The sequence below is a fragment of the Lynx canadensis genome, chromosome D2 (assembly GCF_007474595.2).
Source record: "Lynx canadensis isolate LIC74 chromosome D2, mLynCan4.pri.v2, whole genome shotgun sequence".
Lineage (NCBI taxonomy): Eukaryota > Metazoa > Chordata > Mammalia > Carnivora > Felidae > Lynx > Lynx canadensis.
This window is the reverse complement of record NC_044313.2, coordinates 73,088,927-73,112,226: the sequence shown is the minus strand read 5'-3', so window position 1 is coordinate 73,112,226 and position 23,300 is coordinate 73,088,927. Positions and strand designations below refer to the sequence as shown.

The 23,300-nt window shown below is 50.2% G+C and overlaps 1 long non-coding RNA gene across 1 annotated transcript in view; it reads left to right on the top strand.

The window, feature by feature from the left end:
• Nucleotides 1–11,796: 11,796 nt before the first annotated feature.
• The window catches only part of LOC115527148, a 36,145-nt gene continuing 24,641 nt past the window's right edge, over nucleotides 11,797–23,300 (top strand). The window contains exons 1-4 of the long non-coding RNA XR_004344241.1: nucleotides 11,797–11,832; nucleotides 17,245–18,102; nucleotides 21,083–21,150; nucleotides 21,350–21,457. This is a non-coding gene — a long non-coding RNA (uncharacterized LOC115527148). The remainder of the gene's footprint in view (nucleotides 11,833–17,244; nucleotides 18,103–21,082; nucleotides 21,151–21,349; nucleotides 21,458–23,300) is intronic.

The following is a 23,300-nucleotide window of genomic DNA, read 5'->3' as shown; positions in this document are numbered from 1 at the left end:
CCTCGAGCTTTCTTTTAGGGATGCTTTTTGTTGTTGTTGTTGTTGTTGTTGTTGTTGTTGTTGATCTAGTTTTCAAAAACCTCTCCCTACTCCGTGGTCTTGGAGGTTTGTTTTTGTTTCTGTTTTGTTTTGACATTTGGACCTGAAATGTGACTTGAATTAGCTTCTATGGCTGTGTGCAGGAGGGGATCTAATGTCTTTTTTTCTCCAAAGGTGTATTTTTTTTTTTTTTTTTTTTAAGTAGAGGACACTTCCAACATGGTAGGAAATGTGAATGTGTTGTAAGAAAGAAACAAACAGAACTGGGTAGAGATTCCAGGCAGTTCAGAAGAACAGGCCAGTCTCCAGGGTTTATTAAGATCCAAGGGGTAATCATGGGGGCTAATCCCTATCCTCAAGGAGCTCACTGTCTCAGTGTGAACATGTGATTATGACAGGTTTTCATCTATGGCCGGGAACCCCTCACCTTCATTAAAACTTTCACAGTTAACAAAGGATTCCTATATGTGCTTCTTCACAATGTATTCCTGGCCACGTCTGTACCTGTCACTGGGATTCACAGAAGCTCAGGGACTCGCCCAAGGTAACACAGCTAGTGAGCACAGGGCCGGACATAAAATCTGGAATGTCTTCTCAGCCTGGTGTTTTTTCAGCCACGCTGTCTCTCAGCTTGATCTCCACTTTCCAGTGGCTTTTATTATACAATGAAATCTGCTAAATCTGTTTCTGTCTCTCCATCTATCAGCCCTATTTGTCCTGTTTGTCCAGCCACCAGTTTATCTGTCCGTGTATCTACCCATTGTCTATGCGTTCATCTGGAATGCAGTCGTCTGCCTATCCGCCTACCTATCTGGGAAGGTCGGGCGGGTGATGGCAGAGTACTGGGAGAGTGGGGGGAGGGGGCACCTGAATTCAGCCAGATCCCAAGCTCACCCCCAGCCAGTTGCCTAACATCATGCCGGTCACCTCGTGCGTTTGCAAATCAGTTTCCACGTCTATAAAATGAGGTGTTTGGAGTAAATGCTTTTTATTTATTTTTTATTTATTTTATTTATTTTTTTAATCTTTTTTCTTTTCAACGTTTTTTTATTTTATTTTTGGGACAGAGAGAGACAGAACATGAACGGGGTAGGGGCAGAGAGAGAGGGAGACACAGAATCGGAAACAGGCTCCAGGCTCCGAGCCATCAGCCCAGAGCCCGACGCGGGGCTCGAACTCACAGACCGCGAGATCGTGACCTGGCTGAAGTCGGACGCTCAACCGACTGCGCCACCCAGGCGCCCCACTAAATGCTTTTTAAAATGTGGCCCCTTTCTAACTTGATTTTTCCGACTATTGTCTCTAATACTGTTTTCTTTACTGATAAATAATTTACTTCACCTCCGTGCACCTTTTGTCTACAGCTTACCCTCATGCCCCTTCCCTTCTTCTTTGATTGCAAGCAATAAATACACAGCTCATAGTCACGCAGGCATGAGGCTGTTGGTTTACACAGTTCAAGTACCGGGTTGATCACAGAGTTGAAAGGAGTAACGGGTAGAAGCGGGGTCTCTGAACTGGAACTGGGGATTCGAAGTAGCCATCCATATTTTATTCTGATTATCTGTTCCTGTTTATCCGTAGGTCCTACTCTTTTAAAGGAGGGCCTTTATCCACACTCTGGGAAATATGGCCCCTGCCAGCCCCCGATAAGCAGATCCAGCAGAAAAATTCTCAAGTTGTGTATACCATAATTGAAGGGGGAGGGTCTGACTGTCCTCTACCAGGTTTTTTGGTTGGGGGACAGGATGATTGTAGCCAAGGGCCCTTTAACCCATAACTCGAATGGAACTTTGTGGAATAGAAGAACATCTCTTCCCCCCCCCAAAATATATTGAACAGGCCCCCAAAATGTCCTTTACACGCACTGATCCAATAATAAGGTATGGGTGGGCCAAAAACCAACTTGGAAAAGTTAAGGCCAAATAATGGTTAGGATCATGGGCCCTGGAAACAGTTCTCCTGGATGAATTCTAGGAAATTCACGTTGACAAGCCAACGTGCCCAAATTGTATATCCTCTTTAGGAGAATAACATTACCTATGGCAACAAGTTATTGTGAGGGCCAAGGACAAAAATGAGGTTGTCTGTTACTACTGCCACAACTGTCCGTTTGAAGAGTGTCATAAATAATAGATTCTGAGCTAAAATGATGCCTGCTGATGCCTGACCTAGAACTCCTCCCACCGTCCCGTGATTTGGAAGGTAGCAGGTGAAGCAAGACGGAAATGGAATGAGCAACATTGTGACGCTGGCATTTCTGGATCCTTGTCACAGGCCGGTGGCCAGCGTCCCCTCTTTATTTGGCCTCTTATTGCCCCGTGTCACAGAAGAGGGAACTGAGGCATAGAGTGATGAACGTCCGGCTGGGTCACACAGCCAGCTGGTGGTGGAGGCTCCGTTAGGGGCGTTGCTGATGGACGGACAGAAGCGTAAGCGGGGTTTCCTAGAGTCTCTGGCCAGACGGGACGAGCTTCGACGTCGTCTCTCTTCACTCTGCTTTGCCTCGTGTGCTGTTGTTGGGCTCGCTGTGGGCGCCCTGTCTTTTCAGAGAACACGCGGACCGATGTCGACCGCGGCAGCTGATGGAGAAGAAAACAGCAAAAAGGTACAACTCAGACGCCAACACTTGTGGGTGAATTTACAGTTGTAGGGAAGAGAAACTTCCCAGGTAAATAACATTGTTACTGTGAATTAAATGCCTGGCTTTTATGCAACCTTGGGATTGATTTCTGCTACGAAGGAGCAGCGAACGTAAACCTACTTCAGACTCCATCATTCTTAGGTTTTTACCATCCAGGGATTTCAAAATCAGAAAGGCGTGTTAGGTCATCCATAGACCTGTTGCTCTTTGTTATTCAACCCTGCAGTCTGGCGGTGCGCTCCGAATGTCTGCAGGATGCCTCATCCTGTACCTGCCGCAGAGCCGTGACTCAGCCCTATTGAATAACTCCCTTTTCTCCCGTATGACATGTCAACTTCGTTTCATTGCTGTGGCATGTTTCTTGCCCTGTGGCTGATAAACAAGGCAACCCAGGCAGGAAACCAAAGCAAATTCCCTACTTCTGATTCAAAGCGGGAGGTCTGCCAGCATAGACCTGGAAGACACGCTCCCTTACCTTGCCCAGTCCCCTGAGGAAGCTGGTTTTCTCTTCTTTAGCCTCCATCCCTCCTCTCGTTCCTGGCCCCCCCGCCTCCCCAGGAGAGGACCACAAAACCCTGGAGCTCTTTTTACCTGAAAAATAAATCCAGGAGCAAGACCTTTTACGTTACGTTTATCAAAAGGGAGGATGTTCGTCTCATGACTCCTTTAAAATGAAGCATTTGTGTCTGAGAGGTTTGAAGTGACTGGGGTCTGTAGGACCGGGATCCACGCTAGGATTCTCTGACTACGTCACAGCCGGGTGGCCACTCGAAAATCTGGGCTCAGAGAGATAGCACGGTGTCGTGGGTGCAAAAAGAAAGGCTTTGGGGTTTCCGAGCTTCGCTTTTGTTATCTAAAAATGGGGATTAAAAAACTTTCTTTTTGGGGCGCCTGGGTGGCTCAGTCGGTTGGGCTTCTGACGGCTCAGGTCATGATCTCACAGTTCTTGGGTTCGAGCCCCGCGTCGGGCTCTGTGCTGACAGCTCGGAGCCTAGAGCCTGCTTTGGATTGTTTCTCCCTCTCTCTGTCTGCCCCTCCCCTGCTCACACTCTGTCTTCTGTGTCTCTCTCTCTCTCTCAAAATAAATAAACATTAAAAAAAAAAACAAAACTTTCTTTGGGGGATTGTTGTAAGAATGAAATGAGAGTACACATCAACCACATGTGAAGATATATCCCAGATCGGCGTGATGGTAACTTTTCTCATGGACATGCTGTGTCGCGTTCATCGTGATACTGGTTTCTGCCTTAATTGTTTCAAATGACAAAACAGAGCTAATTACAGTTGCCACTAAATCATGTTTTAAAAAGATTGAACTAGTGAAAGTACAAATTCGTAGAACTTTTCTGGAGGCAATTTAGTATTATCTATCAAATAAATATATTTGTGTATATATATATTTTAATAGAATTTTACTCTAAGAATTTGTTAGGAGAGTAGGCAGATGTCATTCATAAGTATGGTAATCATGACATGGTTGACAATATGAAAATTTACAAACAACCTATAAATTCTACATAGGAGACTGGTTAGGTAAATTATTATACATCTATACAGAGGAATACTGTCTAGGTAGCCATTAAAAATCATTTATTCTTATGGGAAATATTCATTTGTGTATCATTAAGTGAAAATTGCAAAGAGTAAACTGGGGTACACTGTTATTGTTAATAAATAAGAAAAGCACATATATACAATGGAAAGAAAAAAAAAAAAGGAGGGTTCATACCGAAACATTAATCATAGTTTTCTTTGGCTGGAATCCAAGTGATTTTTGTTGTCTTCCTTTGTGTTTTCTGTATTTTACAAATTTCTTGTACCCCATATACTTCATTTCTCTAATTAGAAAAAAACCATGACTTTAAAATATGGCCACTTAACTCATCACGTTTTCAAATGAGCATTGAGTTTAATTAAGTTTAAAATGCTTCAGAGAGGGGGCACCTGGGTGGCTTAGTCGGTTGGGCTTCTGACCTCGGCTCAGGTCATGATCTCACAGTTCATGGGTTCGAGCCCCGCATCGGGCTGTGTGCTGACAGCTCAGAGCCTGGAGCCTGCTTCCGATTCTGTGTCTCCTCCTCTCTGTCCTTCCCATGCTCTGTCTCTCTCTGTCTCTCAATAGTAAGTAAATGTTAACACAATTTTTTTTTAAGGCTTCAGAGAGACTTTGAAAGAACTTATAAATGTGTACATAGAAACAAAGCTGAGAAGAAACACCTCAAAATGTGCACAACATGACTTCTGTGTGGTGGTTTAGGCAGTCATTTTATTATCGATCTTCTATTTTGCTGAATTTTCAAAATTTCTACAGTCTACATGTATTAATTTTATGAACAGGGAAAATGCTATCAGAGTATCTGAAAAATTGGATAATTATTATTTACTAAGAGTAATATTTTCTTAGTGCCTTCTGTGATTTCTGGTTGATTTGAGCTTTTTTTTTTTTTTTTCTCCTTTACTGAATTTAGTTTATCTTGCAAGTAAATAAACCGACTCAGAGGCAGCCCGTTTGTCAGTTTCAAGATGTCTAATTTGAAAAAAATCTAATTTCTTTTCTTCTTAAAATCTCTCATTCATATATCAGGGAGACTTTAATTTGTAGCATCAAGTTATTCAAAGCCCAAGTCCTAAGCTGCTGGAGGGAAGACCGTTCCCAAGCGCGGCCAGCTGAATCTGAGGAAAGCCTGAAAATCTTCCGGGCGAGTCTGGCCTCACAGGATTGTCAGCCTGATTTTAGATCAAAGGGGCTCAGATAAACGCATTAACTTTCGACTACTTCTCCTCCAAGCCTCAGATCCCCTGGACGCTTGCCCATTTGGGCTGAGACCTGTAGGCGGCTGTTTTTGGAGCAAGGGTGTCTTGAGGTCGCAGCTAACGCACAGATTTCCATGTCTGGTAAAACAACCAGCATGTGTTTACCAACATGAATGGTATTTTTCAAGGTCAACGCTGGGTTCCTAGCAAATGGAAAAAATAATTGGTATGCAGGATAGAAAAAAAGCCAAGAAAGTGGTAGGCCTATTGTTAAAGCCCTCTGTACAGCACACAATTTTAGGGAGGCCTCTCGCGGGCCGGTCTGCTATGTGCACTCCACCCTCTCGCCCACAGATTGGATCTCACCCTGGACATATACAGGGGAATGAAGTTGGGACATGATTACATTTTCCCCATCTTTTGTCCTCTTCTTAAAGGGTCACAGTTATTTTGGTATTGGATAAGAGCTCTTATTGACAAATACGAACAAGGCTGACATGTGCTTAAATACCATCGCAGGTAAGAAAATGAAAAATGAAAAAACTAGCAACGTATTTCTTTCCTGCATCCGTGCGCAGGCCCAACTTAACCCCGCTTTCAGAGACGCCCTTATGGGATGCAAACGTAACTACTGTTCCCCCTTCAAACCTGCTTCTCTCTGGGACAGGACCTGAGCTCCTTGGTGTAGCATTTGGGGGTCTTAGCCACCGCATATCTCTTTAGCCTTCAGCCACCTCTACCCCTCCCACTTCAAACCCAAACTTCCTGTCCTGTCCTGGACCCCAGGAGGGTAGGTCCATAAATAGCAGGACCCAGAACACGGTGAAACAGCAGGCCCTTGCTCAAGACAAAAATTCAAGGATAAGATTAAAAATTTCAAGGGGCTCCTGGGTGGCTCAGTCGGTTAAGCGTCCAACTTCAGCTCAGGTCATGATCTCGCCGTTTGTGAGTTTGAGCCCCAAGTCGGGCTCTGTGCTGACAGCTCAGAGCCTGGAGCCTGCTTTGAATTCTGTGTCTCCCCCTCTCTCTCCCCTCCCCCTGCTCGTGCTCTCTCTGTCTCTGTCTCTTTCAAAAATAAATAAACATTAAAAAAAAAAAAAAAAAAAGAAGAAGAATTTCAAAATGGCGGCCACAGAGCATTAAGCCCCAAGTACAAGGCCCGTGTGACTTTTTGGGTCAGATGCCCATGAAGTCACCCTAACCTGCGGCACGTTTTCACCTCAGTTTCCTCGCTCCTATGGTGTGTGGCCTGGAGTGTCCTATCTGTTGTCTGCTTCCATCATCTTCCCTCCTCCTTATTCTTTAAGATTCACTTGGCTTGGGTATCTGTGCCAAAGAGTCTCCCAAACTTCCCTCCCACAACCCCGCACCCACAAGTTGGGGTGGGTATTCCTCTTCTGAGCACCTTTTAGAACAGTGATTCCCAAAGGCTGAGCCGGCCACCACCTACTGTATATGTACCTGGGGCGGTTGTGAAAATGGATCTGAATCTCAGGGAGAGGAGCTTAGGCATCTGCCCTTTGAGAGTTCCAGAATGGATATGCATGCACACTGAAGCTTGAGAACGAATGCCCCTTGCCCAGTGTCCTTGCCAAGCCTGTGCTCAGTTCCCTTGTTTCCTTAACATCTGGCCCTACGTACACGTGGTTCCTTGTTTGCTGGACGGAGCTAACTGTTCCCATTTCAGGTCTGCCTTCTTTCCGCTCGTGCTTCTCACTGGCTCCCGGGTCCTCAGAGCCTCTCCTCCTGTCCCTCCAGAGTTAATGCAGCTCCACGTGGCCTCTCTGGCTGGCCCCGGGCCCCAGGAGTGACCCGTGGGGTTGGCACTTTCTGGACGGAGCTGCCAGGTGGTAACGTGGTAAGTGCCCGGCCTCCATGATTGCGAACCCCAAAGGGAGACCCTAAGTGTTTGCTTCTTGAGGACCTCCAGCTGGAGGAGAGAGAGAGAGAGAGGGATGACCCTCTCGCCACAGAGGTGCGCGTGAGAGAGCATCTCATTTTCTCTGTGGTCAGGGGCCCTCGTGTGAGACCTCAGGCAGTCTGCAGGCCGAGGAGACTACAGATGGCACCACCAGGCCCCAAACGGCCGGCATGTTGAGAGGCAGCAGTGAGCTTGTCTGTGGATCGGTTTTCTCCGGTCCCAGCCCAGATGTTGGGAGCGCTGATCACAGAGGAGCTGTGCACAAGGCCTGACAGAGCTCCCGTCCCTGTGCCTCAAGCCTGAGCTTGCAGAGGAGGGCCCAGACACTGGAGAGATGTGGATGACAGACCACCCCAGCCCTGAGACTCAACACAGGGCACTGGATGTTTCTTTTGCAGGAAGGGGGAAGAAGTGCCTGGGGGTGGTGCGCGGTGCGAAGGAAACAACGGCCTGAGGTGGCCTCCCCGGTGGACTGGGGGCACGAGCTGTCCGTGTGTCCCCCATGCTGGGCTCACCTCAGCTCGGCCCCGCGGTCTCGGCCGGCCACACTCTCAAGACCACCCCAGGGCCTCCGAGATCCGTGAGCCCCACAATGAGCAAGCCAGCTCCAGGTCTTGGGTCTCCCCGTCGCCCTCCCTCGAGGCATCCGGGGCACAAACGACACCAGCTTCCCCGGGCCCTGTTTTGAGGCCTATCTACCGGGAGCTGGAAGACCGCCTCAGGAAAACTTGGCCCTCTCTCTCCCGTTTTGATTAGCGTTTTTGCTTTGTTTAACAAATATCTCCCGGCTGTTGTTGCAAAAATTAGTTTTTTCTCATTCGGGGCATCGTCAAATCTGGATCCCGTGCCAGCCACACTAGGCAAAAATTTCTAGGCCTCCAGGAAGCTGTTACAGAGAGGGGAGCCCTGTGGTTCCCACAGCGTGAAGGAGGACGGGTCACCCCACGGACCATTAAGCAATTGTCTGGGAGCCAGTTGTCTGCTGGTCTGTGAATAGTTGCCTGAGTAAGCAGGTGTCTCGCGGATCATGAGGTAATTGGGGCCACGATACCCAGTGCTTCAGCCACACGATTTCTCCGTCTCCCCTTGAAATTTTCCTTACTCGCCATCATCACCCTCACTCGCTGTACGAGCTTAAAGGGACCGAGTGCTTAGTATGTGCAAGGCACGGTCTTAAGCTTCTCCTTAACGGGTCTCATTGTTTCCCATCATACCCCTGAAGTGTTGCAGTTATAACCCCTTTTACGGGTGGAGTGGTTGAGCCTCCGAGGTGCAAGTGTCCTGTCCGAGGTCGGACGGATATCAGAATTCAAACATCCCACGTGTCCTAGCCACAGTGAGCCTCTGCGGATACGATTCTCTCCAAGCGCAACCTGGTCCGAGGACCGCTTCCCCTTTGTAGCCTCCCGTTAGCAGGCGGGGCTCGCAGTTCTCTGCAGCACCTGCCACATGCATTTATATTTCTGTCTACCTGTGATATAGTAAAAAAAAAAAAAAAAAAAAAAAAAAAAATGTATGTTTTGTCTTTGTCCCTGGTTCCTGGCACAGAGTTCGTAAAACCCTTGGGATTTCCTGAGTGATAGGAATGTTACTTATTTATTTTATTATTTTTTTTATGTTTATTTATATTTTTGAGAGACAGAGAGGCAGAGAATGAGCGGGGGAGGAGCAGAGAGAGAGGGAGACACAGGATCCAAAACAGGCTCCAGGCTCTGAGCTGTCAACGCAGAGCCCGATGCGGGGCTCAAACTCACAAGCTGTGAGAGCATGACCTGAGCCAAAGGTGGACACTTAACTGACTGAGCCACCCAGGCGCCCCAGGAATGTTATTTATAAAGGTCCCTTTGACCATACCTGAGTTTATGCTAATGAGGTGACTCCTGAGGGCTCCCAGAGGAACCAAACACGTGATTACAGGGTAGGAACTTTCAGTCCCACCCCACCTCATCCTCGATCTCCAGAGAGGGGGGAGGGACTGGGGATTGAGTTCAATCACCAATGGCCAATGCCATTAATCATTAATCAGCGATGCCTACTTACTGAAGCCTCCATTATAAAATCTAAAGGACAAGGACAGAGGAGCCTCTGAGTCGGCAAACACACTCATGTGCCAGGAGGGTGGTGCGCCCCAACTCCATGGAGGAAGAGGCTTCTGCGCTGGGGACCTTTCCAGATCTTGCCCTATGTACTGCTTCATCCGGCTGTTCATTTCTACCCTGTGTGATAAACTGTATTCTTTTTTTTTTTTTTTCAACGTTTATTTATTTTTGGGACAGAGAGAGACAGAGCATGAACAGGGGAGGGGCAGAGAGAGAGGGAGACACAGAATCGGAAACAGGCTCCAGGCTCTGAGCCATCAGCCCAGAGCCCGACGCGGGGCTCGAACTCACAGACCGCGAGATCGTGACCTGGCTGAAGTCGGACACTTAACCGACTGCGCTACCCAGGCGCCCCTATAAACTGTATTCTAAGTATAGTGCTTTTCTTTTTTGTTTTTTTGGGGTTTTTTTTGGTAATGTTTGTTTATATATGACAGAGAGAGCACGAGTGGGGAAGGGACAGAGAGAGGGAGAGAGAGAGAGAATCCCAAGCAGGCTCCGTGCTGTCAGTGCGGAGCCCAAAGCTGGGCTTGAACTCATGAACCGTGAGATTGTGATCTGAGCCGAAGTCGGATGCTTAACGACTGAGCCACCCAGGCACCCCAGTGCTTTTCTGGTTTTGTGAGTCCTTCCAATGAATTGCTGAGCCTGAGGGCAGGTGGCAGGAAGCACTGACCTTGTAGTCAGCCGGTGGAGGTACAGGTAGCCCCGGGACCCCGCGAACAGCCAGTGTCCGATATGGGGGCAGGATCGTGGGGTCAGTTGGTGTCGGAATTGGTTTGAGTTGTGGGTCACCCAGTTTGTTCCAGAGGACTGGAGAGTGGCTGGTGTGGAAGAGCTACCCCAACCCCCCACCGGCCAGTGAGACTTGTAGGTCTGGGGAGGGGCTCGTGTCGCTGGTTAAACAACACGGCGGGGAGGGGGGCTGCAATGCGTTGCCTGCTCAGCATGGCTCTCTCCTCCACCTGCAACTTCAGACTCTCAACCCCCAGCGGGAGCTTCTGGAACCTCTCTTCACCTTCAGGTGTTGAGACAGATATTCACTGGGTTGGTTACAGTGAGCCCGACCTTCAAGTGACGGGGAGTAGTAAGTTTCAGCGCCAGGGTCACACTGATACTTGGTGACAGAGCAAGGACCGGGCTTCCCAGTCTCATGACTGACACACCTCTACCTCACCATCTTTCGGCTTTCCAAAGTATCCTTCCTGATCCGATGCCACAATTCTCTGGGGCCAAAATGCAAAATGAAGTCACCGCGAAGCTGCCGTTGACTCACCACGGGACCCTGGTTTCCAGGTCGGTGTCACTTCCACTCCAAAATAGTCCAAACTGGTCTATTTTCCATCAGGGGGTGTAAACGGCCCTTAGGTCTCAGCTTCCTCCCCTCCCCCACCAGATGTTGTGAATCATAGGCCTATGAATCTCAAGGCCTCCGTCCAATAAAGACACAGGAGCTAAAGGCAGGTGGGGAGGGGGAAGATCCCGGAAAGTCCCCACCACTGTCAGCAGCTTCCTCGGCAGGGAGGATTCACCGGGCTGGCTGGGTCCGGAGCTTGGAGGCCAACTGAGGATCTGTCATCAGCTCCCTCTTGTTCCAGAAACAGCTTCTTCAAAGGGGTCTGCAGCGGCGGTGGGGAGGCCTGCTCAGAGTCTCTGGGATTGTTGGAAGGTGGAAGGAGGAGAGGAAGGTGGGGAGGACGCCTGGAGCCCTGCCACCCGAGTGAGGCCGGTGACAGGAAGAATCTATCAATCTTGTGTGCAGAGCCAAATATGGTGCTGGGGCTCGATAGGTAATAAACAATGGTCACATTGCGGGCTCGACAAGGAGAGACATTACAGACGAGAGCCAGGGGCAGCCTGACGTCACTGTGTGCGGCCGAGCTGGCTGGCTCACCCTGGGCTGCAGAAATTCCATATTTGTCCTTTTTGAGCCCACATGGGCTTTCTTCTCCATGTGCTCAGAGCAGGAAGGGGAAACTGAGGCCCGTGTGTCGCTTGGGAGATGTATCCCCGGGGGTGTGGTAGGAATTGAGCCTGTCTTATATCGTGACTTGCTTTTGGCAGCCTCGTCCACATGCAGCCAGGCTCTTAGCGGCAACAGCAAGAGACCCATGAGTGGAAATCACCAGAACTGGCACTTCAAAAAATTTATTATTATTATTTTTAATGTTTGTCTATTTTTGAGAGACAGAGAGAGACAGAGCACGCGTGGGGAAGGAACAAAGAGAGAGGGAGACGCAGAATCCCAAGCAGGCCCCAGGCTCCCAGCTGTCAGCACAGAGCCCGACGCGGGGCTCGAACCCACGGACCGCGAGATCATGACCCTAGCCGAAGTCGGCGCTTAACCGACTGAGCCACCCGGGCATCCTGAACTGGTACGTTTGTTAATGAAAATGGTTTAAGCAGACATTAAAGTGTGAGTTTTAGATACTCCAGGACCGGTTTGTTGGGGGGGGGGGGACACGGGGACACCTAAGGCTGACCGCTTCTCAGAGCGCTGAAGACAGTCTAGCTGGAGACCAGCTCTCACACGTACAGATCTGAGAGCAGGGCACGGTGTTTTCCCATCCAGGCCAAACAGTTGGCACGCATAAGGGCAGTGGGGCCAGGAGACACCCACGCTCTCTTCCTGCACATCACGAATAAGGTGGCACATATTCCTTTCCCTGTGCCTGTCTGTATTCAGGTTTTCTTAACAATGAGATTTCTCTGGAGCGCATGTCCTATATAACCGCAGAGACGAGTAGCTGACGAGGGAGGTAGTGTCGACTCGCACAGGATTCTGAGCCGGAAAGTCCTGGCTTTGTGTCTTAGAACCCCAGCTGTGCCCATCACCAGCTGTGAGACCTTAGGGTGTTCACCTCACTCCCCATAAAAATGGGGCAATCTCTTCCTCTCTGCAGGGTTTTCGGGAGAGGCAGAAAGAGCCCTCCAAGAGGGCCGAGCATGGTAGGTTCTCAGGAAATGGAATGAATTCGGGTTCTCCTAAACTGAAATCATAAACTACCTGTAGGTTGTCATTGGCTAGAAGCCCTCCTCACTCCTGCTTAGAGCTCTCGAGAACAGGCTGTGGCTTTAAAAATGCAGATGCCTTCTGCAGAAGAGGAAAGGCTGTGCGAGGAAAGCCAAAGGGCACCGTGTCCTAACTGGCACGACTCTGTCTGCACCCTGATGCCTGCCTTGTTGGTCCCAGAATGCTGAGCAGGGACCCGGACCAGGGCTTCTGTGGTTGCGGGCCCAACTGTAAGGCCATGATACATCACCATTCTTTCCCCAATGGTCATCCCCAGGGAAGATGCACGTAAGCCTCAGAAAGCCTTCAACGGGGTCAGCAGCACAAGGTGTGGGAACCGGAGGTGGGGGTGGGGAAGATGCAGTTCCCGGGCTGCCCGGAAGCAACGGGCTCTCTGGAGTGTGTTGCTGATGGCAATATGGCCGCCACACCTGGCGCCGGAAGCGATGGTCGCCATATGCATTTTATGCCGTCACGTTGATTAGACCCGCTCCTGTTTGCTCTCTGCAAATACTGCCTGATTGGAAAATTAGGAGAGCCACGTGCGTTTGCTTCATATTGTCCAGGATGGAAAACCCCGGCCCTTTGTGCCAGAAGGAAGATATCTGAGAGGCTATTGGTCTAAGTTTGTTTTTTTAATGTTTATTTATTTACTTTTGAGAGAAAGAGAGCGCGCACAAGTGGGGGAGGGACAGAGAGAGAGAGAGAGGGAGACACAAAATCCAAAGCACACTCCAGGCTCTGAGCTGTCAGCACAGAGCCCAACACGGGGCTTGACTCACAAACCGTGAGATCACGACCTGAGTGGAAGTCAGACACTTAACCGACTGAGCCCCCTGGGCGCCGCAATGGGGTCTGAGCTTTCAATGTCACGGAGAGAGAATGCGCCAGAGCGGCATCAACGCTGATGGACCAAAATGGTGAGGAAAATGGGGTAAAAATGGGAAATAAATTAGGATGTCTGAGAGGCAAGCCATCACTAACACCAGAGAAGGATTAAACCCCAAACACTACTTATGAGTTTGATGTGTAAGTTTGCAATTCATATTAGTCCCACAGAGAAGCTACATTAAGAATAGTGGATTAAATAAATAAAGAATAATGGCAGACTGTGGCGATCGTCATTTGTCACCCATAGTGCTCCACGTTTCCACTCGGTGGCAACAAAACCAGTGATCTAAATATTAGCAAGTGGAACACACGATAAACATTTAGTTATATATTATTATCCCCGTAAAGTCATTACAACAGAAATAAAAACTGTTTTTTATTTTAACTATTAATATTCATCAAATGTTAATGAAAATACCTAACAAATAATTATGAAAAACACATGGCTTAAGTAATAAAGATGAAAGAGATGATAATCGTTGTGAATATTTAATCTGCAAAATAAAGAACATACCATTAATAAGACTTAATTATGTCATTAAATATTTAACTTTACTTTCGCTCCTAAATTTTGTTTGCACTTGGCATATTTCAAATGCAAAAAGCTTTTCAATAAGATTTGTGGTTTCAGCAACATCAAATGCCAGCACATCTAAGTTTGACTTACTGTCTTCATCAAATTGGTCAAACATCATTTTATTTATCATTAAGTGAAATGAACGACGCTCTTGGCGTTCACTACAAGTTATGCTTTATACAAAAGAGGGGTTTAATAATTGATTCTAGGTTAGAGCCACAAAAACAGTGTTTTCTAGTGGTGAGGAAAAATAATTGCTTTTCTCTTATTTTGTTTTTGTTTGTTTTTTTTGTTTTTTGGAGTATCACACTACCTTGTGCATTCCCTACCGTTTGCATAGATAAATGCAGATCTGATTCTGCCTTGGCTTGCTAGAGAATGGATCCTACAGCAGCCACCAATAGACCCACCCATTTCCTCGGAATTGGTCCCTTATAACTCCTGTTTCCCGAAACACGCTTACAAGTAACAGAGAGTAAGATAGGTTCCCGGTGCCGCTGAAGGCACTGGGAACTCCCGCCCTCCCCCTGGCATGAAGTGACAGCCTCCTCTCCGTCGCCCAGTGCAGGGCTTGGCCTTATCGCTCAGTGGGCACAGCCAGACCACGCGCACAGCATAGGGACACAGCTGGCCCTGCTCGTCACGGCCAACTACGCGCATCTCTTCACATTCTGTGTTCAGCGGCATCACACTGGTGGCTGGAAATCAGCCGTGAAACGTTTACACCAAAGAAATGGGCAAATGCTGCTCTGGGCTCCACCGCGCCCCCCACCCTAGAGGACCCGTTAAACGTTTACTAGCGCATCCCTGCGCGCACATGCAGGGATCCGGACGTGATGCCCGGCCGTCTCCTCCTGTGCCCTTTCCCTATCCGGGCCTCTGATGACCCGAAGCTCAAACACTCTGTGGTCGCCAGCAGGGCAGGGCACCAGGCACCCACCTCAGGCAGCTGTCACTGTGCGGTGTGGCCGCTCGGTCTTTCTCCCCTGGCCTCTGAGTCTCCTGACCAACTTTTCTTCCTGGTCGGGCAGCTGAGGCAGGGGCGTAAGCGGCCTTGGCAGGCTTTTCCTTCGCTGACTAGAACATAAAGAGCCCTTTGTTGGGAGAGGAAGGCCAAGCCTTTCATGGAAGTCTCTAGCTATGTTTGCTGCTCAGTCAGTACCTCAAGTTGGGCCCTGAGGGCCAAGCAGGAAGCTGGACGAGAGGCAAGGGACCCACTGTCCCAGTTGGCCCAGGACTGAGGGCCTTACTGTACTAAAACTAAGGGTAGTTCCAGACGACCCTAGCTGGTTGGTCACCCTCGGGGCATCTCCCATCATTTCTCTCTCTCTGAGGCTGGACGCTGGGTGACATCAGGAGGCCCAGATCTTTGGAAAGTCCCCTTCCTCCTCTGATGGCTGCCGGCAAGAACAGGAGAAAGCAGGGAAGAAACCAGAATTCCTGAGGGGAGATGCAGTGTTTCCATCCTGGGGCATAAATGAAGGTCGTGGGCTCAATCCGTCACCCATTAAGGACCCCAGTTACCTAATCTCCAGGGCGTGAGCCCCAGGTGCTGGGAGAGGCCTGCAGGGAGGCTGGTCTGGCCTCCCGCCTCCTGACTGTCAGGCCTGTGCAGGCCCATCGATATTCCAGGGCGGTCGGCAGCCTCAGAGTTTCCCAGCCCCCACAGACATGCTCTTCTGACTTTCCTTTCCAACTTGGCTGTCGGTACCTGCCTGGCACACCGGTCCGGCCCTTGGGGGCAGCAGCCTGGCACGTCGGCCTGTCGATACTAGACAAACAGGCCCATCCTGACCCCCGCGGCGGCCTTCAGGGACGTGCTGGCCCTTTTCAGAGGAAACATTGGTGTCTGTGCAAAACTTCCAACTTTGAAAGAATGAACGGTGACCAGAATAATAATGGGGCGAGTCGCCCGGACTCCTCGTGCTCAAACCTGTCTTAGAGTCGAGCCGTGTTTGATCGTCTCCCCGTTTTCCCGTCTCTGCGGTGAGGTGGGCAGTCAGGCAGGCCCCAGGGCTGCTGGGCTGGGGGTGGTGTTGGGTGGTTCCCCTTACTCCCGAGGGGCTCTATCCACATAGGGGGTGCTCGTGCACAGGCTGGAGTCTGTCTTGTTAGCCAGCAAGAAGCTGATTAACTGTCCCTAGAGATTCAGAGGCTGGGACGGGTGACTTTAGTCACCGAGTAAGGCCCGGCCACTCATCGGTTTTGCCTCCCTCCACCTGCCTGCCATTTGCCAGCCCTCTAAGGGTCTACTCAGGGACCACCCCTCCGAAGTCTCAGCAGCTCAGTCATAGGCTCCCTTTCCAGGCTCACCGGGCGCTCAGCGCTTAAGTCTTTCATGGCCCTTGCTCATGTCAACACTATTTTTTGTCCTCCTTGAGGACTTCTGGGCGGAAGGGAGCTTTTCGTATCATCTCTGCATCGATAACAGCGCCTTATGCTCAGTAAATGCTCAGTAAATGCGCACCGAGGGTTTTGAATGCTTGCAGGACTCCCTTTGAATCACAGCTCAAGGGATTACCTCTTCCGGGAAGCTTTTTTGGGTTAATCAAGGGTACCTTCACCTTTAAGTATGATCCCGACCCTCCCTTATGTTGGGAAGTGGTGAATATGGTGTAATTAGTCCTGATAGCTAATGTGAGTTAAGCACTCACAACATGCCAGGCGCTGTGGGAAGCACTTCACGTGCCTTTCTTTCCTTAAGTGACAACACCCCACTGAATTAAGTTCCGCTAACAGGGTCCCCATTATCCAGATGATAAAGCGGAGGCACCGAGAGGTTAAGAAACTTACGTAAGTTGACTTATCTGGGAAGTGCTGAGGTCAGGATCGAACCCATCTCGTCCAGCTTTCGACTGGCTCGCTCACGATGTCCTACTCTCTCTGAGTTTTATATTTGGTTGCGTATTGAATGAATGGTTGAAATCCCCAGGGTGGCATTTCTGTGATGAAATGTGCCTGCACAGTCCAACCGGCAGCCCCTTTTCCCGTGGGGCCGCTGAGCCCCTGAAATGTGGCGAGAGTGTGCCCAAGAAAATAAAACGTTTACGTTTTAACTAATGTCAGTTTCAATAGCCGCATGTGACTAGTCGCTACTGTATTGGACAGCACAGCACGGAAGCTGAAGGATGTATTTTGACTATCTTTCCTAAGGCTCTTACCGTGTAGTCCACGGCCATCCAAGAAGAACTTGGAATGGCTAGTCTTCGTGTCTTTCAGTGCTGGGAAAACACCCAGCTATTACTTGCGCTGAATCCGTGGAATAAGTCGATGTCCATCCTTACAGTGTTTTTTTTCTACCTCCAGTGGTTTCCCGCACGCGAAGACATGCACAGTTCTAGTTTCTTCATTCACTGAGGCCTGGAGAAGAGTAGACGGTCCAGGGCGGACTGGTAAACTAGCGCTGAGACCAGGGACAGGAAGTGAGCTACCCTGACAACACCTACTACGCGCTGGGTCTTGCGTTGGGCATTATCTTATTTACTCCGAAAAGCGATTGGGCGGCCTCACTAATTCCCATTGTATGGTTGGGGAAAACTCAGAAAGTCACACTCAGGAAGTGACAGAGACGTGGCTTGAGCTGAGTCTGTGTGATTTCACTGGCCCGTCAACTTTCATCTTAATCACAGAATGTTCACTGTTCAACGGCCAAGAGGAATATTCGAGACTGACCACCTGTTCGAAGTGTGTGTGTGTGTGTGTTTATTGTTCCAATAGTGATACAAGGCAATTGGTTAGAATTTAGCATCCTAGCAAAATGGACCTCTTTTGTATTCTTACCTCTCTGTATTCCTCATAGGATAGAAAATTCTAGAGCTGCAATGTCCAATACAGTAGGCAGTAGCTACTGGGCTACGAGGCTAGTGGGCCCTCGAAACGTGGCTCATTGAGATGTGTTACAAGTATAAAACACACACCAGATTTCAAAGATTTGGTATGGAAAAAAAAAGAATATAAAATACCTCACTGATGATTTCTATATGGATCATACTGAAATGATTGCATTTTAGATATATTGAGGGTAGAGAGCAATTGATGTTCTCTCTTTTTACTTTTTTAAATATGGCTCCTAGGAAAATCTAAGCGGCCTCTGCGGTTCACATTATATTTACATCGGAGAGCACCAGTGTCTAGAGGAGTGTATTTGCGAATTCTGGATAAAAGGTAAGCGGCTTGTTAAAATTCTCCTCAGCCTCAGAAAACGCTTTCGTGCCACTAACACCGGCCCCGAAAAGAAGCAAAGTTGGGAGGCTCAGTCGCGGCGTGGGCCCGTGCAGCCCTCCTGGCCCCCCGTGGGCCGCGCTCGGGGCTCCGTCATGCTCGTGCCCTTAAACTGCGCCATCATTTCTTCTCTTGAGCAAAGTGCTTCGTCATTTCTCTCTGGGAGGCAGGTAGGTGATGAAACCACGGCACAGAGAAATGACCTGATCTCTCCAAGGTCGTTATGGAAGGCCGTGGCCAAACCCCACGGAGCAGAGTTTACCGGCCCGAAATGCTTTTCCGGTGGGTGATCTTAACTGCAGGGGAGCAGGTTCAATAGGCCCCGGCTTACGGGGGTGGGGGAAGGGATCACAGTGCCTGCGAGTGCCTGACCCCACCCGTCCCGCGTAGTATTCACCGCTCCCTGGGCTCAATAACTTCCATTCTCCTAACGGAGATGGAAAGTGCCGTCGTATCCCTCTTTGATGATTTAAAAGTGTTGTGTGCCTTTTCCTCTTTCTATCCAGCCCTCGCCCTTCCCCTTGCCGCTTTTCACGTTTCCATAGCAACCACCTCTATTGTATCCGTGACTGTGAAGAGAAATCTTGCAGATGTTAGCAGAGATCCAACACCTTCCAGCAGCTATTTTGATTCACAGTCTCCTTATCTCTCGGCGGCGCTGATTTTCTTGTCCTTTCTTCTCCCTACAGCTGCTCGCTTCCCCCCCAAGTACCTGCACACCCTTCAGCGTGGCTCCCTCTGTCCTCCACGAACCTGGGTGAGCTCGGGGCAGGCCAGCGTCTCCGGGGCTCATTAGAAACCTTAATTCTTCAGGTGGCTCTGACACAACAACGCGGAAGCTCCAGGGGGGTGGAATCAAAGGCCGGAGGGCGGTGGGGTAGGATCTCCAGACGCCCGCCCGTAGGGGAGCCCCCTCACCTGAAGGCCCGCAGAACACAGGGAGGGCCTTCCTCGGCCATCCTTCCCACCTACCACAGCCTGCCCTTTTTCCAGCTCCCGCTCGCCTCCACCCCAGCCTCGTGGGAAGCTCGGGACCACACCCACGCCTTTGAACGTCTTCATTCTGTGCATTTCCCGCAGAGGGATCAGCCACCTTTCCTTGCTGGTTCAGAGGACGGGGCAGACATGGGAACACGCACACGCACACGCTCTCATCAGGGCTCTGAAGACCCACGCCACCTGAATCCCCCAGCTCCCCTCTCAGGGCCAGGCTCAGCTGGCTATCTGGAAAGGCCATCAGAATGGGGCTTTATCGTTCCCCTCCCGAAACTGTTTGAAGAGTTCATAGCCTACAATCCCTCCTTGGAACCGGGCATTATTCTCTTGATTACACAAGCCTGACAGCCTGATCATAATAAACATGTAACTGAAGAGAACCTATTCCTTTCCAGCGGCATTATTTATTCACCTAAAGCAAAGGCTGAGCTATATTTAGCATATGATGTCAGTGGGTTGTTTGGATTCTTGGAAATTGGCAGGAAGCCACCTCTCACATGATATATGAAATCACTGATAAATGCTTCTTTTCACCAAAAGAAAAACAGCTTAATAAATGCGGTCCTTTTCTGCTTTCATCTTCTCCCTCCCTCCCTCCCTCTCCTCCACCGTCCTCCCTCCCCGCCGGCCCCTCCCCCTCCCCCTCCTCCCGCCCCTTCCACGTCTGGGATTTGTCTTTCTGTGGCACAGCTCAGCAGAGCCTGTGAAGTGGAAATGAGTTGCTCAGTATCACAGATCAAAATGAGGCTGTTGGGATGCTCGGGATGGTTTTTTCCTCTCCTAGAGCCTGGAAGGCGGCCAAAGCGCGAGTGAATCAGACACACACGCGCAAAAAGGCAAATCTATACAGCAGTGGCTTTATGGGGCCCGGTATTTATGGTGCAGCACTCGCTCTGGGTTGCTATTTTGCAGGCGAAGATGGGAAATAGATAGTGATTCAGGATTGCCATTAAGTGTGGAAACAGCCCCTGTACAGATTGTGTGTAATAAACCAAGTACGGAGAGAAGCCGTAAGAAGCCCAGGATTTGCCACACTGGATCAGCCTTGAGGCCCATCAAGTTCAAGCTCCTGATTTGTGTGCTGGCTAATACCTGGTGCTTGGAACAAATCTTGCTGCCTTCCCTCTGTCTTCCCCGCCATGCGCTGGGTCCATTATACAAGGCTGTCGGAGGGCTTGGGCGGGCCTGTGTGTTTGGAGTTAAATCAATTCTTGCCCTCCTGTGGAGATCAGTTTATATGGCCTGAAGCGGAAGATTTAATTGCCCTTCTCTTAGCTCCTGTAAAAAGCAGCGTCATTACTGATCTCGTGGATTCACCCAGGCCCTTTCATAAGCAGCTGTCGCGTTTAACTCAGTGACCCCCAGCAGGGGCCTGGTGGGTAGTTTTCCTGGCCATGGGGAATGGGGAAGGCACGGCCCCCAATGGCGGTGGTTCATTTACGTTTGTCCTCAGTGCCGTCCCGCGGCCCCCCCGGTCCTGGCATCGGAAGACATCCTGAAGACCAGAGGTGCGCTTGTTTTCAGGCCCTTATTATTTGGGGTGTCTTCATCAGGTGCCTTCTAACATCCGCTCTGTCAAGCAGTCCTGCCTGTAACCGCGGGCGTGTGAGTGACTCGGAGAGTTTCAAAGATGCCACCGTGACACTGGCTGCTGCTGGCCTTTCTTCCGCACCCGCCCCTGGGCTGAGCCGGCTCCCACAACTCTTCGATCTTCAGCCTCAGTCGGAGAGGAGAACCGAAAGGGAGGAGGAGGAGGAAGTGAGAGCAAACCAAAGCTGTGTTCCTCCTGTACCTGCCTCGGTTCTTAGTGGGGTGCGGGACAGATGGACGGGGACAATAGGCAGATTAACCAGGCCAGAGGGGGGATGCACCCTTGCATCAATTACTCAGTCAGCGAGAAATCCCACCAGATGAACTCTGGTTGCAGGTCAAAGCTGTTCTCCAATTCCACGGTCAAATTAGCCCTCGCTTGGGACTCCACAATAGGGACTGCAGGTGAGTGGGGAGTCTTCGTTTCAGCTGGGATTATTTGTTTCCTTCTCAAAACGAGGGGTGTTGGACCCTGATGACCCGTTAGCTCCCTTCCAGGCTCTGAAATTCTCAGGTTCTGTAATTGTGTGATTCTGTGACTTTATGAGTCACCCAGGGGGATTTAACTCTTTCCTGGGAGGTCACCGCCCTCCTCTCCCCGCAGGTGAGGTGAATGAGCTCTCAGACACAGATGCTTCAGGAACACGCCCTGAGGAACAGAGACAGGAACGGGAACAGGGCGCCGAGGCTGCTGTGGGTCCTGAGCGAGCAGGTAAATACGTTTCCTCTGGACGCACATTTGCTGTCACTTGGGGACATGGCTCACTCAGGCTCTCTGGAGGGCCAGATCGTGTTTATGTGAGGATGATGATCGTTTTCTGCAAGGAACGATTCTTTTGGCCCAGGCCGCTTGAGAAGCGGACGGCCTCTCTGTCAGCCCTCGATCTCACGTAGAGTGGTACCGTGGCATCTAGCAGGGCGTCACGTGACGGGGCCAGATAACCTACTTGCCCATCCCTGGAGGCTGGCCCACGGTTCCCCTAGGGCTGGGCTGCAGTCACTGTCTGTTTTATCACATGACCTTGGGTGAGGTGTGGAAAGACCAGATGCAGGTGAAGACAGAGAGAGACTGAGAAATTTTAAAGATTTTATTATAGTCACGGTTCCCTTGAGAGAGCACGGGACACCATGCAGGGTCTCCTGGGTAAGCACCGGGGGCGGTCAGGGAGCAGAAGGAGGGGGCATGTGTGGTTTCCATGGGAGGGAACAGGCGAGGCAGGACAAAGTCACGCTTAGGATCGGCTAGTGTTTGAAACTGGCCTCCCTGGGAAATCTGTGTTCACTGGGACTGTTAGAGTTTCTAGTTTAAAGCTATCTGAGGACTCCAAATGTTTATGGGTATATTAGGGTTCTTCAAAGAAACAGAACCAACAGTGTGTGTGTGTGTGTGTGTGTGTGTGTGTGTGTGTGTGTAAGAGAGAGAGAGAGAGAGATTTTAGGTAATTAGCACAATTATGGTGATTATGGAGGCTGGCAAGTCCAAAGTCTGCTGAGTAGGCTGGCCAGCTAGAGACCCAGGGAAGAGTCAATGCCACAGTTCAAGTCCAGAGACAGTCTGCTGGCAAAATTACCTCTTGCATGGGGATGGGTGTGTGTGGGGGGTGGGGGTGGGGTGGGGGGGGTCAGTCTTTTGTTCAATTCTGGCCTTCAACTGATTAGATGAGGCCCACCCACATTATAGAGGACATTGGATCAGAGTCCAATGATTTAAATGTTAATTTCATCCAGATACACCCTCACAGACACGTCCAGAATAATGTTTGACTACATGTCTGGGAACCGTGGCTCAGCCAAGTGGACCCTCAGACTCGAACTTCGCATTGGGAGAGTCACAGTTTTGCCTACGGGTCGCTAATAGACCTCCCCCCCACCCCAGGTGGCTGTTAAAGCATGCGCTTTACGGAAATTACAAGTTTGGTTACTAGACGGTCATTGTCTCCATTAAGGGGTAGCTCTCACGTGGCAGGATCTCCAAGGTCTCCTCACCTCTCCGTGCCTTCGCACAGCAACTCACAGCTACCCCAGGAAAACGCGTGGCTTGCAAAGCACATTCCCTCCCATTATCTCCTTGCGTCTCAAGACAGCCGGTGAGGGCAGCAGTCCCGCCCTCCTCTCAGGAACCAGAGAATGTGAGCGGAGAGGTAAGACACCTTGACCCACTCAGGTCCCACAACCTGCAAGTGGAGAAAGCCAGATGTGACACTCATCTTCCGGTTCCAAATGACGGGGGCTGGCTTTTCGGGAGCCATCGTCACGTGCCGGGCATCCCCCTCGATGCTCACACGCGTCCGTTTGCCCGACTTTCTGAACGACCCCGTGGGGGTTGCTTCACCCTTTATGCGCGGGGAAGCTGAGGCCTTCCCACCGCGTCGCACGGCGGGGCGGGGGTGGGGGCTGGGTGTGAGGCCAGGCTGGAGTCCACGATCTTTGCCACCTCCCCCGCATCCAGGGGTAACGCCACCCTCTCCGCCCGACACACTGCTGCCGCCCGGTCACACCCCACACCCATCGCTGGAGACCGGGCATAATCGCCCCGTCCGGCCGTGTCACTAAAG